Source organism: Hyperoodon ampullatus (genome assembly GCF_949752795.1).
Source record: "Hyperoodon ampullatus genome assembly, chromosome: 10".
Classification (NCBI taxonomy): Eukaryota; Metazoa; Chordata; class Mammalia; order Artiodactyla; family Ziphiidae; genus Hyperoodon; species Hyperoodon ampullatus.
In genome coordinates, this window is record NC_136923.1 from 21992007 (window position 1) to 22010190 (window position 18184).

An 18184-nucleotide genomic window follows, 5' to 3' on the forward strand; every position below is an offset into this window, starting at 1 on the left:
TTTAACATGATAGATAGTAGCCTATCTACTTGGGAGCTTCTGTCCATTTTCTGCCTGTTAGGTCTGTAGGTAGAAGAGACTGCAGAAAACAACAAGGGCCAACTTCTCCATTAAACACAGCAAGCTCAGTGTCTGGGGCCCATGATACTTTTAGAAGCCCATGAAAATGTTTTAATTTCTTTTACAACCAGAAGAAAAAAAGTGGCTATAATCCAGCCTGGATTATATTCATCTTTATATCAATGTAGTCATAAAACAAAAATTTTTAATAGTTTTTTATGGAGGAAGGAATTCACAAAGGTGGAAATGCCAAGGTCCATAAAAGTCATTGTGTAGACCTGGAAACTGATGGCAGACTCAAAGATTTTTCACTGAAGAGAATGAGGTGAAGGGGCTCTTTGCAAAGGTGTGGTTTGGGTTAAGAAAACCAACAAGGGGGAACAAAGCACACAAGGACTAGTTACATAAAAGCCCATAAAAGGTCCATAAAAGTCGTTGTGTAGACCTGGAAACTGATGGCAGACTCAAAGATTCTTCACTGAAGAGAATGAGGTGAAGGGGCTCTTTGCAAAGGTGTGATTTGGGTTAAGAAAACCAACAAGGGGGAACAAAGCACACAAGGACTAGTTACCATGGTAACCATCACCCCCTGTGGGCCTGAACTGACACAGGCAGGTGACCACTGGCCAAACCCAACGAGAAGCCAGAAGAAAAAGTAACCCAGAGGTCAGTCCACATAGGTCAGCCTTGTAGGGCACAGAGTAGGACAGGCGAAAGCAGAAAATAGATTGGGGATGGGAGATGGTGTTGTCAACAAAGAGTAACCAATACTAGGACTCATATTCCAACCACGTTCTGTCTCGAGAATTTTTAAGCGGATGTAACTCCTGCTTTTGTGTAGCAGTGACAGGATCCATGCGTGAATTATAGAAAAAGGGACTTATTTTGTGCTTCAAAAATAAACAGATTTGAAAGGGTAGTATCCCATCAAGTGGCAAGTGACCCAAACTTTCTTGTGCATTTGCTTTAACTAGAAGCACCTGTCTTTAGGGTTCCCATCCCTTTGCAATCAGGGCTCAACCTCCTTTTCCAGCCCAATGAGGGGGCAGTTTGGAGAAGTGGTCAAGAAAAGACTTTTGAATCAGACAGCCTGGCCCAGCTTAGTGATCGAGTAGCTATCTGACCTCCCCATGCCTCAGTTTCTTTATATACAAAAGTAGGATACTAGTGGTACATGTTTCAGAGGGTGGTAGGAAGATTAAATGAAATGATAGTAACAAATATTTATATTATGAGCCCAACACTATTCTAAGTGTTTTATGTATGTTAATTCACTCAACCACACAGAGGAAAGCAGAGATTAAAACATAAAGAGAGACACATTTGTGATGGTATTATTTGGGTCTCAGAATACAGCTGTGCTTGAAATTCAGCCATCACTGGACTTTTCATATATGTGTATCAGCAAACAGCCTCTAAATGTTTGGAAGGGTTCTAAGCTGATGAAATTGAATTTATGTCACTTGCAACAAAGACCGTTCCAACAAAGTAGATGCTGTATAGACATGTACCTGTATATATATCTATGTATAGTCTATGTGTTTATGTATACATAAATATATATTTGTTGGCTAAATAAATCAATGAAGAAAAATGGTAGAATTCATAGTCATTGTCTTTAAACTTTGGGAGCTGTTGCTATAAAGAAACTTCCATTAGGAGAACTGATGAAAATGACCTCAAATTTATTCAATACCTATGCTGCCAGGTGATTGTGTGTATCTTATTTGAAATAGTTTTCACAACCACCCTACAAGGGCATTATTAAAACTATGCCCATTTTATAGAGGAAAATGCAAAGCACCAGAGAGCTGGAATAACTTTCTCAAAGTCAATTAGCTGATGGGTTGATTGAGCTAGAATTCAAACCCAAAGCCATGCTCTTTTCTCATCATAGGCTGCCTCCCTGCTTTGCAATCAGAATGCAGGGAGGGATGGACCATGGGTTTGAGCCAGTGTGGTTTCTGCCATCTTCTTTTGTTCCAGCAGAGAAGGCTGGGATACCGCAAGCGCAAGGCAAAGGATGATGGGGTGAGAATGGTGGTGATGAACACAGTTCGTAATGATAAATGAACACCATGCATCAGCTTTGAAAAGGCAGCTATCTCTCCTACAGAATAACTGAACCGATGGAGGTTTTCCTCTACCTGTTGCCCACGCTGTGTGTGCACTACTAGCAAAGCTCTCTGTGTTTACTTCTGCGGCAAACCATCTTACTGTGTTACGTGCTTTGGCAACAATAGAAGAGTCTGAAGTGGTACCCACTGGCCCAAATCCAGAAGCTAATTCCTTCTTAATGATTTCCGTTTGTTAACAATCTTCCTGCCCTTATTGAAACAAAAAGCCGGTCCTAATGGTGGGTGGAGCTGAGTGGGTATCTGGGGGGAGTGAATGGTATTTGCCCAGGCCCAGAGCCTATAGCCCCTTGGTTCCCCCAGAGTGGGCCTTGGGTAGGGGTCAGGGGGATGATGAGTCTTGTGGCCCCCTCTAGCAGGCTCCAGACTGAGTCAGTCTTTCTCATGTCCTGCAAATCAGGAATGAAGAATGGAGAAACATCCTCAGAGTTCTCCAAGCCCAAGATTCCCATCTCTTGGGACTAACACCAAGGATTGCCCGTCAAACTTTCTCTGATTTTCCTTAGCCCCAACTCTTTTCTCCTTCCTCTGTACTTCCATAGCTTTAAGAGAGCACTTATATTTTTCTCTATAATTTTTTCATTAAAAATTCTTTCCCTCTCTATATAATATAAAAAGTCATTATATGCTAGACCACTAAAAAAAGAAAATTCTTATAATTCCATCATCTGAAAAGAATCATTTTTAACATTTGTACTCTCTTCCTTTATTAAAAAAATATGTTATTTTCTAGTCAAAAGCTTGTGATGCCACGAGGGCAGAGCCCTCTTTATTTTTTAGGTGGCTAGTACATAGTAGGTGCTAGGCAGTGTTTGCTGAATCTAGCTGGTTGAGATGAACACAGATCCAGTATTGATTTTATCTTGTTTTTTTTAAAAAATTTCCAATTAGTTATGTCAAAGTTGCCTAGAAACCTCATCAGTCAACTTACACCAATGAGGAAAGAAGCTTCTCTTAGTGACTGAGGTTCCTGCACCTCTCAGCCCTCTAGGTCTTTTCTTCTGACTCCTTTCTGTCTGCCTGTTTTTTGTTTTGTTTTGTTTTGGGGGGTTTTTGTTGTTTTTTTAAAAGCTTTATTGAGATAGAATTCATATACCATAAAATTCACCTGTTTAAACTATACAGTTCAGTTGTTTTAGTATATTGACAGAGTTATGCAACCATCACCACCACTTATTTGTAGAATATTTTCATCACCTAAAAGGAAACCCTCTATCCATTTAGCAGTCACTTCCTGTTTCCCCTTCCCCCAGCCCCTGGGTACTGATCTACTTTCTCTTTTTATGGATTTGCCTATTCTGAACACTTCAGATAAATAGAATCATACAGTATGTAGACTTTTGTAACTGGCTGGTTTCATTTAATAATAGAATCAAACAATGTTCTCAATGTTCATCTGTGTTGTAGCATGTATCAGTACTTCATTCCTTTTTATTTTTGCTCTCCCTGCATTTTCCTGTCTGTTGATCCTTCACTTTTTTTGACAGCTCCCTCCCTAATAGTATATGCTATTTGATATTTGCCTTCTTTACCCAGGCAGTGTCACATCTAATGTATCGCTTTGTTCCAGACTCCAAGGATCAAGTAAAAACCATCTTAGAGTTTGCCAGACTGTAAGAAAATCTGTTTATTTCAGGTTTGTGTAATGTAAATACATTACATTATGTTAGACACAATTAGATATCTAACTATTAGAAATCAAGTATGTTTGAAGGTAACAATCTTACACACACACACACACACAGAGACAGACACACACACAGAGACAGGCACATACAGAACAGTTCCTAGGACTAGATAGGTGACCAGGAAAAGTAAAATAAAATTTATAGATGAATCTGTTGAATACTTTGTTTAAAAAAAAAAAAGTACAAAGTTGCAAAAGAGTTTTAATTAGCTGGAGGGAGGATTGGCATCAACCAGGTTTTAGAAAATAGAAAAGTTATATGACGTTCCAAATTGTGCTCATTTTCTAGGTATTATTAGAACGGAGGGAAATTGGTTCAAGTTTTATCTGGAGCTTTAAAGTCTAGCCCTCAAATCATTGAGTGTCAATTACCTCCCCATATGCTGCCAAAATCACTTATTATTAATGGTAGTGAAATGGATCACTGGGATGGTAGGATAATTCTTTGTTAGGAGTTCTGTCTCTGAGTACAGTTGAGTTGTTTTCTTATCATATTTCAGAGGTCAGATATTTCTGTATCTAGAATCATCGGTTTTTTTCCTCTGCATATTATTAAGGCATTCATTAGCCTTCAGTGGCACTGCAGAAGTTGGCTTTGGTTTAAAATTATGCCCGTGGTAGAAGGAATGTTTCTACAAACCACTTAAAACATTATTAAGCTGTACTTTTCCCCCTCAGAATCTCATTAAACCTAAAAAATGGCTAGGCAGTGGGTAGCATTTTCCTTTTTCTTTTTTGTGAATCAAAACATGGAAAAGAATGCAAGCATTAAGAGGTAATGAACACTGGATGCACTCTCTATTCTAACTGTTCATAGTAAAAGCAATATAAAATACTTCGATATCATTATCTCAAATACTTATGATGGGGTTCTTTCTCCTCAATAAGAAATTAATTGGTAATAAATCTGTGTTAGAGTATAACTGGAAGTAAAAACAGACTGTACCAACATAATTTGGCTTCAGGGATAAAAAGGAAGCAGATGTTGGAATTAGCATCTTTAAATATTATCCCTCTAAGTCAGCATTGGGAGATGAGATGGGTTGTGGAATTTTGCATGGGAAGTGGTAGATTCATGCATCTAAGATTTCATAGCCTTGACTATGTTTTGGGACCTCTGGAATCTGCACAAAATTGTACTTAGAGACAGAACTCATAACCAAGAATTATTCTAACATCCTAGTGCTCACAGAATTGCACATCGTCTGTGAACGGGGGACATTCTGATCTTCTCTGGATTATTTCAATTTTGGCGGTATGTGTTTTACCAATGTGAGCAGTAACGAAAACCCAGGGCTCAGGTGAGATGGTGTTGCTAAATAATTGTGTTGCTGTGGGCAATTCATTTAATTTCCATGAACACCAGTTTTCATATCAGCAAAAAGGGACAATTGGTAGCTGCCTTGCATACTTGGAAAAGTGGAAAGCACTGTGGAAAGGTAAAAGCACTAGAGGAATAAAAGGTATATTTTAAATCAGTAAATTATAGCTTAAACCAGTGAAATAGTAAATATTATAGATACAACCCCCAAATATCAGTTTTCTCTGTTAAGAACATTCCTTAGGAATTTATCTTAAGAAAACAAAGGAAGATATGAAGATGTCCATCAGAGCATTACCAATGATGGTGAAATACTAGGAGTAACCTAAATGTCTGGAAATAGGGGATTGGCTAATTAGATTATGTTATGAGTATGTTAAGGAATGCTATACGTCTAAGAAAGTTCATGATATCTTGTTAAGTAAAAAAAGTGCCGATTACAAAACATATGTTTATATGGACCCACTTTGGGTTATGTGGAGATACATATATGTATATGAAAAATTGTGTGTAGACAAAACATGAACAATAATGATTTCTCAGTGGGTAGAGTATAGATAATTTTGGGGGGGTGATTTTTTTGTGTGTTCTTATAGTTTTCCATATAAAGAATATACAACTTTCTTTTTTTATTAGAAAGATACGCGTGTGTATGTATGTGGAACCTCTCTGTCTTTCTCTATCTCATTGGTTCTCACCCAGCAGCAATTTTTCTCCACTCCCCCAGTAGAGTTTTGGCAATGTCTGGAGTTATTTTTGGCAGTCAAAACTTGGAGGTAGTACCAGCATCTAGCAGGTAGAGGCCAAGGATCCTGCTAAACATCCTACAGTGCCCAAGGCAGCCCCCCCAGCAAAGAATCTTCCAGCCAAAATGCCAATAACAGCATGGTTGAGGAGCCCTGTGCATTTCCATTCTAGGCCAGACTTCTGGTTGACCTCACACAACTCAGGGGCAGCTGTCCACAGTGGTCTCTCGGTAACGCTCACCCTCATCTGACTTTCTTCTTTTCGAACTATCTTCTCTTCTATCTGGAAGCTAGAGGGGAGGCTATTTTTTCTCCAATCTATTGTTCACGGTATGTTGTGGCTTTCTGATATTCAAAAACCTGGCTTCTGAGGCTCAGAAACCCTTTCACAACTATTATCTCTGGCATGGGTTTCAGCGGCCTATTTTGAAACTCACAAGCCATGGCTTTGTCTCTTTGTTCTCCGAGTTTGGCTTTGGTATGTTTTCCCCTAGGGTGGTAAGCATATTGTCTAGCTGCTCAAATTTGTTTTGGGCAGGGATGGAGGTTCATAGAGTAAAAGGAAGCAAAGGGAATATTTTAAAAATCATCTCAGAACATTTATTTATTCCTTAAAATTTATGTCACTGTGTGCTAATAACCTTACAAAATAAAGTGCTGACATGATGAATCATACTTTATTTTGTGTCGCTTTAAAAAAATCTTATTAAAATGCTAGAATATCCTCAATTCACCAGGGGCAAAATCAACTCAATGTGGAACCTTGTTTATTAAGATTGGGTGGAAGTGTTGCCTTGCGGGGGGGTCTCCATATTCAACCTGACACCCACTTCTTGAAGTTCCACCTCATTCTCTGCCTTCTGGCCCTTTAGGCCTGTGGTAATTTGCAAGGCTTGCTTAGAAATTCATGTGTAAAAGGGAGATTCTCTTGAATTTTTCAGACTGGGCACATTGTGAGGATGAAACCACATAAGCATGGCAGAAAAATTACCAAGCCCTCAAAAACAAACTATTAGAAGTCCCTTTCATCTTATGGCACCTAGAAGCATGATCACTGTTATCACCCCCAATTCTGCCCCAATCTCTCTTTTTCTGGTAGAGTGCAGAACATGCAGAACCTCAAGCAGTAAACTGAGTCAGCAACTCCCTGAACCTGTCATTCAGAAGTGATGTGGTCTCAGAGTCAATGTTTCTCTGTGCTCTGATCTCCAGTTCCTGTAGGCTGGCTTCTTCATAGCTTTGGCTGCACATTGCCTATAATTGTCTGTCATGTCATTTAGTTCAACTGCCCCATCTAAATGTTCAGTCTCTTGGGCTCCCATTTTCAAATTCCAGGGGAAAATCCTGATTAGCCCATGCCACTTTTCTAGGCAGGCCACACAAGTCAGAAGTATTGGATGGATGGACAGTTCTTGGTTTAGAAGCCCAAACTGATCTAATCAGCTGTTGTTGTATGGGTTGGTCCATCAGGGAAGCAGGTAGGGCAGATTCCCCTGGACATTAGTTTTTATTGTCCAGCACTCTCTCTTTTGGAGGAATTTATAATATGATTATGGTGGGACTGCCATCTCCTCTGCTCAAACTGGGCATGTAGATGGGCTTATGAAACAAGCTGGTCCATATTTCTTTAACCTGAAGCCAAAGAAGAATTCTTGTTGCATTTTGGGTCATTTGGCTGGAAAAATATGGCACAGAGCTGTTGAAGGACTTCTTCCCTGCCTTTGGGAAGAAGCCTCCTCTTGGTTGGGAAGAATGAGGTCCATCCATGCAAAAACAAAAACAAAAAACAAAAAAAAACAAAGCCAAGAGATGGAGAAGATGTGCCCTCCCTTGAGTACCAGTATCCAGTAGCACTTCTGGAGCATCTCAGTTATGTAAACAGACAGTTACCCCTTTCAGCCTATGTCAGTTTGTGTTGAGTTTCTATCACTTGCAATCAAGAGTTCTGGCTAGTATGCTTTCTCATGATGGGATGTTTGGCAGGCAGGCAAATGTCTAGTCCTTCACTGTCTTTAAATCCATGGGATTTGAGGTCTACTGATAGATTTGGCTTCCCTGATGGGTAAGTCTCTGATCAAGGATGTTCCAAATGTCAGATGTCCAAGTGAAGCCTTTTAAATCCTACTTTAACATTCATGACCTTTTACTAAATAATGTTCTTTTGAGGTAGAGGCAAAAAAATTCAAGTCCAAAAATAAAAGTCAACTGGTGTGTGGGTTTTTTTTTTTTTTGCATGTATTAAAATAGGGCAGGTGAAAAGAAAGTTGGAATAAAACCCAATACTTATTCTTCTGCTTTGCCCAAAACTTTGCACTAGACGTCTAGGAGAGTAAATAAGACAGGTAAGGATGGAAATGTGATTATTGTTTCTACTGTTAGTTTGCTACAATATCAATTTGCATAATACAAACTCAGCATGCTGAGAACCCAAGCACCAAAGATATCTGACCATCTTCCATTCTTCACCACCATCCTCCTCTGGATTGTGTCTTTTCAGAAGAAGCTGAGCTGGTGAATGGGGAAGGAAGAGAGTCATAGTGCATGTCATCACTCAGTGTGATGTGGGGTGGCTGCCTCTAAGAGCTGCAGAGTTAGAAAGGGAGGAGAACATGAACATTGGAGCCAGGCTAGGCCTGTGGTGGGATATAAAGGTGACTATAAAACCTGTATTTACCCAGAATATCATTCTCATCAGCCTATCGTTGGTCAAGCATTTCTGCCAATAGAGTCACTCCTATTTTTACAAATGTCAGCTCTCTTCCTGATTTTGTTGGGTCTCACCTTCCTGATTTTGCCATATGCCTAAATTATTAGTGTTATCATAACACTTTTCTTCACTTGGAATCACCTTTTAATTTAGCCTCATTCTAAATAGCAGTTTTCAGGAAATCACAGATTTGATATTATCATTTACCTTTTTTTCCTAATATGCATTAAAATAAGTTACAACTGTTAAAATAATTCTTCTGTGTTTTAGCTAAAACCATTTTGCAAACCATCTTTGGGATGCAAGCCACATTTTGGAAAAAACTGGATTAATACATTGTTTCTAATGTTACCGCAGGTATATGTTACAAATATTGAAGGGATGACAGTTAGAAGCTTTATACTTGGGTATCACTAGTAGACTTCATAAGGTCGTTCGTGAAAGAGTCTAAGTGAGAATCAGTAAATTTAGATGGAACAGAGGAGTTAGAGAAACATTAATTTCTTGTTTATTATTTTTCTCTCCTGCTAGATTGGCAGCCCCGTGAGGACTGGGTCTGTGTCTATCTTGTTCACTAGTGTATCTGAGCAGGTAACAGAGAGCCTATCACATAGTAGAAACTCAATAAATATTCATTGGAGGGAGAAAGTATGAACTGAGTAAGGGATTCCATCAGGCCATCATGGTATTCTTTTGTTAAATTTTTTGAGGTCAGGGGTTATGAATGTCTTTTACAACTGCATCTAGATTGCCTGGTACAATGTCTAGCACACACACACAAAGATTAAAAATTTTTTTTTTTGTTTACATGAAAGTGTGTTTAGTCTAAGTCTGGTAAGTTGTGATACAAATTGAATCACATCTCACATTTTAAGCTTGAAAAATTTTCCATTTCAGGTTGATTTAGAAGAATTTTCTTTCTTTTTTTTTTTTTTTTTTTTTGCGGTACACGGGCCTCTCACTGTTGTGGCCTCTCCCGTTGCGGAGCACAGGCTCCGGGTGCGCAGGCTCAGCGGCCATGGCTCACGGGCCCAGCGGCTCCGCGGCACGTGGGATCCCCTCGGACCGGGGCACTAACCTGCGTCCCCTGCATCGGCAGGCGGACCCCCAACCACTGCACCACCAGGGAAGCCCACTCATAACCATTTTTTAAGGGTATAGTTCAGTGACAAAGTACATTCACATTGGTTGCCACCATCATCACCATCCATCTCCTGAACACTTTTCATCTTGCAAAACTGAAGCTCTGTACCCATTAAACAGTAACTCTCCATTATCCCCACCACCTCCCCACTCCATTCTACTTTATGTTTCTATAAATTTGGCTGCTCTGGGTACCTCATACAAAAAGCATTATACAGTATTTGTGTTTTTGTGACTGGTTTATTTCACTTAGCATAATGCCCTCAAGGTTCATCCTTGTAGCATGTGTAAGAATGTCCTTCCATTTAAAGGTTGGATGATATTACATTGTATGTCTATATCACATTTTGTTTATGCATTTATGGACACTTGGATTGCTTCTACCTTTTGGCTATTGTGGGTAATGCTACTATGAACATGGATGTACACATATGTCTTTGACAAACAAAAATTTTATATTAATTAATAAAAGAATCAATGAAAGAATGAATTAATGAATGACAGCAGCAGTCTCCTGCATAGCTTGGGGGAGTATGACCACATTGGGAGATGCTGGGTCGAAGGGATGGGAAGAAGAAAGGGTACCAAAAGGAGCATTATTTCTTGGATGATTCTACCTGAGGCTGGTCCTGCCTGGAACTAGCTCATAATGCTCCATGCACCAGCTCTTGTTCGATGTCTAAAAATGCCTTCCCACTGTGGTTTCATAAGTCCATCTTATGCTAATTTACCCTGAAGTGCTGTGCTTTTCCAAGGCATAAATTATTGAAGGAGTTGTGGCTAGCAAAGGGAAGGATAGTGAAACCCACCTGAGCCTTCCAAAGTGAACAGCCAGATACCTTGTCTGAGTTCCGGAAGTTTAGAGCAAGCCTGACCAAGCCATCCCAGGAAGAAAGTCATTGAACTGAGAAAATGGCTGCCTACTCTCTGAGCGAAGCAGGGGGATCCAGGATCCAACAAGAGATACCTCACATCTTTTCACCACTGCAAGTTCCCCAGGCTTTCTCGCTGGCCAGGACTGTGGGGAAGCCACAAGAATAGAAAACACTTCACAAAGGCCAGCTGAAGCCACTTTTAGATGTTCACTCTCAGCCAGGAGGATCTATTAGTATCTGTGTAAAGAGGGCCAGAGCTGGCATCATGCATTGTGCACAGCATTTGGTCTGGCAGGGGGCACAATTTTCTCTATGAGTTGAGCAAGAGGAGGGTGATCTTGGTGATGGGGAGCTGTCAGTGTATGAGATACGGATGTCTGTCAAAGTAGGCTGACCTCTAAGAAGCTTGACTCACGTTTCCCAGAGGATGCTGAAAAACAGACAGGCTGAAAACAAAAAGTATATCTGTCATTTCATTTATCAAAGTTCTTGCAGTTTCCAGTTTGAAGCAAGAGAAAGCAAAGCAAATATCTGGCTAGAAAAGTGAACTTGAAAGCTAGAGGGCTGGCGTGTAAAAAAAAAAAAAAAAAAAAGTTAGAAAACAGTGCTTTGAACATTTCAAAGACAAATGCAAAAGAATAGACAAATGCTTTTGCTTTCAGCTCATCCACCCTAGCACAACCCTCACAATGAAAGAGACCAGCTCGAGGGCTAAGTCTGCAATTCCATAGTGGTTTTAACCCTGGGCCTATTACTTTACCTTTTTTGATCCCCAGTTTTCCCATCTGTGAAACGGATGTTATAAAAAGAATTTCCCTTGTAGGGTGATGGAGATAACAATCCATGGGAAGCACTTAGCAGAGTGAGCCACATTCAAGCCCCTGATTAATGTTGTTATTTCTATTAGTCTCTTAAGTAAAAATTATCTTCAGAGTACGTTAGCATTGCAAAAATTTAGAACTGAAGCTTCACTTGATAATAAGAGCATTTTAAAAATAGGCCTGGGAGATTCGGAATGTTCTTTCAGAGGCACAGTCACTCATCAGCATATTGATTAATCACCAGGACATGCCTGGTCGTATGCTAGATGTTATACAAGTGAGGAAAATAAACACAATGTTCAAGTCACGTGATGTCACTACCTGTAAACACAGAGGCACATCACGGGATGTTTTGTAAGTGTGTGCAAAACCCTGTTGGTACGACCTTCACGGGTTCTTACATATGAAGATAAGTACCTTGACCCCACTTTTATCAAAAAGACATTGACTGATTTTGTACAACCTCAAAGGATGCAAAATGGGTAGCAAAGAGAGAAAGGAAGAGCATTACAGAATAAATGGCATGGACGTTTTCTTAGAAGAGGAATTGTTATTTCTGCCTGGGACAATTTTTGGCAGATTTTTGCTTGGATGGCCTTTGTCATGGAGGTCTTTGCTCAAAACTCACTCCCGTCATAGGAACCTTCCCTGGGCAGCCAATCAAAATTAAACCCATCCCCCTGTTCTCTTAATTCTCTAGCCTTATTTTATTTTCTTTTAAGCACTTATTCTGCTCTGGAATTAGTTTGTTTATGTTTGTTGATTTGTTTACCGTCCAACTCTCACCATAATGATATACACAAGTCATATGAGAGCAGGGACAACATCCACCTTGTTTGTCACCATATCTCAGAGCCTGGCAGGTAGCAGGCATTGGATAGTCGATGAAGAAATAATGGAATAATTGGGGCTCCTTTGGCTTTTTAAAAAATATAATTTGCCTTTTCTTGTGGTGGTTTGGTTGGTAAATCTCAGCTCAGATCATTTTGGCTTCTTGTTATTACACAAAAGGCATAAGGTCATTGGAAATTGTAGATGAGTCACTTAAGAGTATCATCTTACCTTAGAAACATACTTTAATTAGTTTGTTAAGCTGCTGTAACAAAGTGCCACAAACTGGGTGGCCTAAGCAACAGAATTTTATTATCTCACAGTTCTGGAAGTAGTCATTTTAGATCAAGAAGTTGGTAAGGTTGGTTCCCTCTGAGGGCTGAATTGGTCTGTCTCCAAATCTCCCCTTTTGATAAGGACACTAGTCACATTGGATTAGGGCCCACCCATATCACCTCGTTTTAACTTGATTACCTATGTAAAGACCCTATCTCCAAGTAAGGTCTCATTGCAAGGTACTGGGGGTTAGTATGTTAACATATGAATTTTGGGGACACAAACCCCTAACAATCCTAAGCATCCAGGATGGGAAAATATGATAGTAGGTTGAGCCACACAAAATCGCTTGCATATTTTTCTCCACCAGGACAAGAAAACTTCAGGGAAACTTAGATCTATGAAATACAGCAGGACTTAAGTAAACACACAGACCCATGCCAGAACCATGCTTGATACACAGTCCTCAATCAATCAATATTTGGTGACTGAATGGCTGTAGAGTTCTTCCAAATGAGCTGTGCTCTCAGCTCTTCCAAGTCTTTGTTCCCATGTTATTTTCTCAGTGAGAACTAGCCTGACCTCTGTATTTAAAATCACGACTTCCTTGAGCTCATTTCCCTTTCTGCACTTTATTTCTCTCTGTGACACACCTTCTACCATACTCTGTACTTCACTTATGTATGGTTTTTATTGTCTGTCTTCCCTCACTAGAAGGTAAGCTCCATGGGAGGAGGAATTTTTACTGTTTCATTTACTTCTGTTACTTCCGTATATACCAGCACCTGTTACAGTGCCTGACACAGAGTATGCCTTCAGTTTTATTAGGTGAATGAATGAATGCTGTCAGGAGAGACCTCTGGCATCTCCTGGCATGTAATTTCAGGCTTTCCTTGGATCTGCCCTGTCCTTCGTAGAATCTCAGTGTCGAGGGACTCCTCAAAGATCAAGCCCTGCCTCTGATGCTTGAATTCCCTCTTAGATTGGTGACATCTTGGTAATATGACTCTCTTTGGCTGCAGAGCCCCAACTTTGAGACTAAAAGAGCAAACGACTGAAAAGGTTAAATGATACATAAAATAATGTGGCATGACATGTGTTGTAGGACAAAGGCATGGGGAACAGAGGCAGGAAGCCTGCAGTAGTTCAAGCAGTAGGCTCAGAGAAGGGCAAGTATATTTTGGAGTACCACTGGGGCAAGATGATGCATAATGATATGTCAATGCAGAGTAAGAGGACCAGAAGATAAGGCAAACCAATGACAGTGAACCCCACAGTGATAGAGAGCAATGCTTCTCAAACTTTATGCAGATAATCACCTAGGGATCTTGTTAAAATGAAGATTCTGATTCTGGGTGGGGTCTGAAAGTCTTCATTCTTAACAAGTTCTCAGGGGATGCCTCTTCTGGATTACACTTTGAATATCAAAGAACATGGATTCTGCAACCAGACTTCCAGAGTTCAAATTACAGTTACCACTGATTAACTGTGCGATCTTCAGTAAGTAATTTAATGTGTATGTGCCTCAGTTTGCTTGTCTATAAAATGGAGATCAGATGAGGTATTCTCTGTAAAATGAATACTATTTAAGTGTCGCGGATTATTGCTGTTACTTGGGGAAGGGAGAGGGAAGAGGATTTGGTATGGGGTGTGAGGCAAAGAAGTCTTAGCTGTACTTACCTTTTTTCTTTAAATTTTATTTATTTATTTTATTTTTGGCTGCGATGGGTCTTCGATGCTGCACGCAGGCTTTCTCTAGTTGCCGGGAGGGTGGGCTACTCTTCGTTGTGGTGCGCGGCCTTCTCGTTGCGGTGGCTTCTCTTGTCGTGGAGCACGGGCTCTAGGCGCACGGGCTTCAATAGTCGTGGCGCACAGGCTTAGTTGCTCCACGGCATGTGGAATCTTCCCGTACCAGGGCTCGAACCCGTGTCCCCTGCATTGGCAGGCGGATTCTTAACCACCAGGGAAGCCCTTCGTTGTACTTTCATAATTTTTAAAATAAGAAAGTATTTAGGTAATAACTGTGCAGATTTCTCTCCTTTTCCTTGCAAGTAAGTTACATAAGAAGCTGGATTAGTTATGCATGTGCTACGCACAGGGCTGCTAAGGATGCATGTTTGCAAACTGCTTTGGGTCCTCCGATGGGGGCACCGTGTGTGGGGATTGTTTTCGACTGGGAGCCGAACCCTAAATTCCTCTTGCTGAAGCAGGGCTCAGCGAGTCTCTCAGTTACTCAGAAAGAAGAGCTTTCCCCAGCACCCGGTGAGTGGTGGCCACAGCGAGGCGCTCGGGAGAGGCACCGGGACTCCAGCGGTGGCAGCACCCTGACAGATCAGGGGTACGGAGCGGGGAGAGGGCCAGCCCACGTGGACCACCAGGCAGGGCGGGGGCGTGGGTAGCTAATCAGCCTGGCCAATCAGCGCGGCCCGCGGCGGCCCGGCCCCTCCCCGCGGGTGTGCTCGCCAGGCTCTGCTCGGCACTGCTGGCTGCTCGCCATCCTGGACGGGGCGCACGGGTGGGTGCGGTGCTGTCGCCAGACCGGAGGAGTGGAGTCGAAGCCGCTGCTTCAGCAGACGTTGGTTCTCCAGATGCAGTTTCGGACTTGTCTTCAGAGAGACTTGGGAGCTTCCTTTCACAGCGAGCCTGCGGAGATGATGGACCACTCCCGGGACATCTGCTAGGAGGCGGCATGGTGAGCGTCCTGCGGATCCGGTGCGGAGATTGGTGCCTCGCCCTGGGCGCGCAGTTCCGACTTGGCTGCCGGCTTTAGTCGAATAAGGAAGGTTGAAAGGGAAAGGAGCGGGTGGGAAGATGGAGTTGGGGTGGCTTTGGACCCCATGCTCAGGGTACGTCTCCTGGGCAGCAGCTGCCTCTCGGGCTGATACCTGCCTGACTCTGCTCGCCCGCTCATCCTGGCGCTCTGGAGTGCGGGAGTGACCTGTGCGGTAGTCGCCGTGCACTCCGAAGTTGGAATCAGCGCTGCGAAGTGGGGATTTGTGGCACGCTTCCAACTTCGGGGTTCGTGTCTGCTATTCAGAGATCCTGGGGGTGCTCCATGGATGGTGGGAAAGATCACTTGATGGATAGTTAGGAGGGGGAGGGCAAGCTCTTGTTTTGGAGAAGCCAGCCTTGGGGTTTCATCCCTTAGGTCTGAGCCGGCATCCTTATAAGGGCCTGGAGGAGGGAGCAGGTTAGCCTATACCTGAACCCGTGGTTGCTGGGCTCTTGCTGGAAGGACGCTCCGTGAGCCCGGGGCACGTCTTCCAGCTGCGAGCGCAGAGCTTCCGCGCAAGTGGTGAACTGGAGCGGGTCTGGAAGTTCCGTCTCTTCCCACCTTAGGTACCTCGGATTTGTCCACCAAGCCGGCGTGTTTAGATTTCTTTCCCTCTTTTTCAATTTCGTCCGCTCTTGCTTTATTTGCCCTGTCAATCCGTTCCTGGAAGGGAGGGAGGGCATCTTTAACCCTAAGCTGTGAGCTCATCCTCAGGGAGGATGAAGTGGGAAGTCTGATATCCCGCACCTACGGAGGCAGCCCCAGCCAGACACGGTGCCACTGGTTTATCTCCTGAATCAGTATCACTTAACGCTTGGGGGCTCCACGGACCCCTGTGAGAGCCTTAGCCAAGCTGTGAATCAACTTCTCAGCAAGATGTATATGCAGCAAGATGTATATTCATGGTTACTCGCTGAAACCTACCCATGTGCCCATCCCCCCACAGGATTTAAGGACCCCCTTGGCGAAGCGTCTGTATCCCTGTACTCGGTTCCCCTTTAACTTTTCAACGGCTGTCCCTCCAAGACGGGCAAGGTTGATATGATGTGACAGGCGATCCCGGTTTGTGGGAATGACATGTTCGAAGCCTCGGTCTGATGCTTTCTGTAATATCCGTGGTCGGGATTGTCCACAACAACCCGAAGCCCCTACCTGTAGACCCAGATGCCCAAACTTGTGCGCGTTGATGGCTTAGTTTTCTGATCATAGTGCCCCCCCCCAGGCCACTTGCTGAGGGGCAGTGAGGTGAGGGCAATTTGTCTGTGTGTCTGAGCCCAGTTCAGGCAGGGCCTGGATTTAAAAACAAACAAGTCTAAAATAATTTAAGAATGTCCATTTCCCAATATAATCTGCATTTTCCCCTCAGTCATTTGAGGACAGATGTGTGACTTGAAGAATTCTTCAACAGTTCGTTGTGGGTTTTACACTGAGGAGCATTTCTGCTAAGTTTGCAGTCGTAAATCAGTGTGGAAGCCCAACACTTCCTTTGACTGGAAATACAGATCTTAATAAGGTGGTGTGAGAGCAGGTTTCAGAATCATTATGGCTAATGATGACTTATGTCCTCCCAAACTGACCGTGTGAATTGGCATTGCTCATTTGTGCAAAAAGCTTTCTTTATCTGTGTAGACATTTCTTGATCAATATTCTCATAGCCAAAAGCTGGATTTCAAGGTTTTCTTCCTCAGTTCTTCTAATTTTTCAGCTTTGGATGACTTTGCTCTCTTTCCTCTATACCATCTTAACTACACTTTGAAATTTATTGTAAGGTTTTAAGTCACGATTTGATGTGGCCAGTTTTCCCTGTTAAAATATAAGAAAATTGCTCTTCCCAGAAAAGCAGTGGCTGCCAATTCATTTATTTTTGAATGACTAATTTTTTTTACTTCTCCCCCAAACACACACACAAAAACCCTACAAATTATCTCAACTTGATTATTGAATATTTTTCATCGGCGGCAACCTTCCCATATTTCTAGTACTAGAATGTTCTAGGTCACTTGAATTTCAATATTCTTTTTTGGCTCTTTTTAGAGAAGTGTTTTGTTTGATGACCTAGTTCCATTTAGTCACACACACATACACACACACACACAAAGATTCTTTGCTTTGTCTCCCTACCTACTTTTCAGTGGCACATAGCCTTTCTCTAATAGCTGCTTTTATCTGAACAGCTCATTTGTTGGTACACTTAATAAAATACTTTGTTATGTAAATGATGTGTTGGTGCATATGATATTAAAACTGCATTCACTGGAGATTAACCCATGGGTATGACATCATCACCAGCCAATCCTCTATCTGATTTGAACATGCATTGACAAAATCACATTATCATATTCAGCAAGGGTTTCTATATTGCCTGTGATGAATCAGAAAAAGAAGGAAGTCCTTGGGCTCTTCCTAACTCTCAATTAATTGCCCAGTTGGAGAGTTTTGGGGATTTCTATACTAAGGAGCTTAACTTAATAATAAAATTCTCAGATTCCAGTTTTATAGATCTCTGTAGTATTTGCATAAGTACATTTCCCCTTATGCTTTCTTCCTCTTTGGGAGTTTTTCATCCTGCATTTTGGCTCTGTTTCTTTATAGATATGGAGAGACATCATAATAAATGAACTAACCTTTTGATTTTTTTTTTTTGTCCTCGAGATAGATGGAACATCTAGGTGATGGGCTTATTTGTTTGTGTACATGTGTGCATTTCATCAGGCACTAGATATAAATCTGCTAAGGATTAACAACATAACTACAAGTCCTGAAGCCAATCATAAATGACTGGGAGATCGTAGTGTACTTTATCCTAATT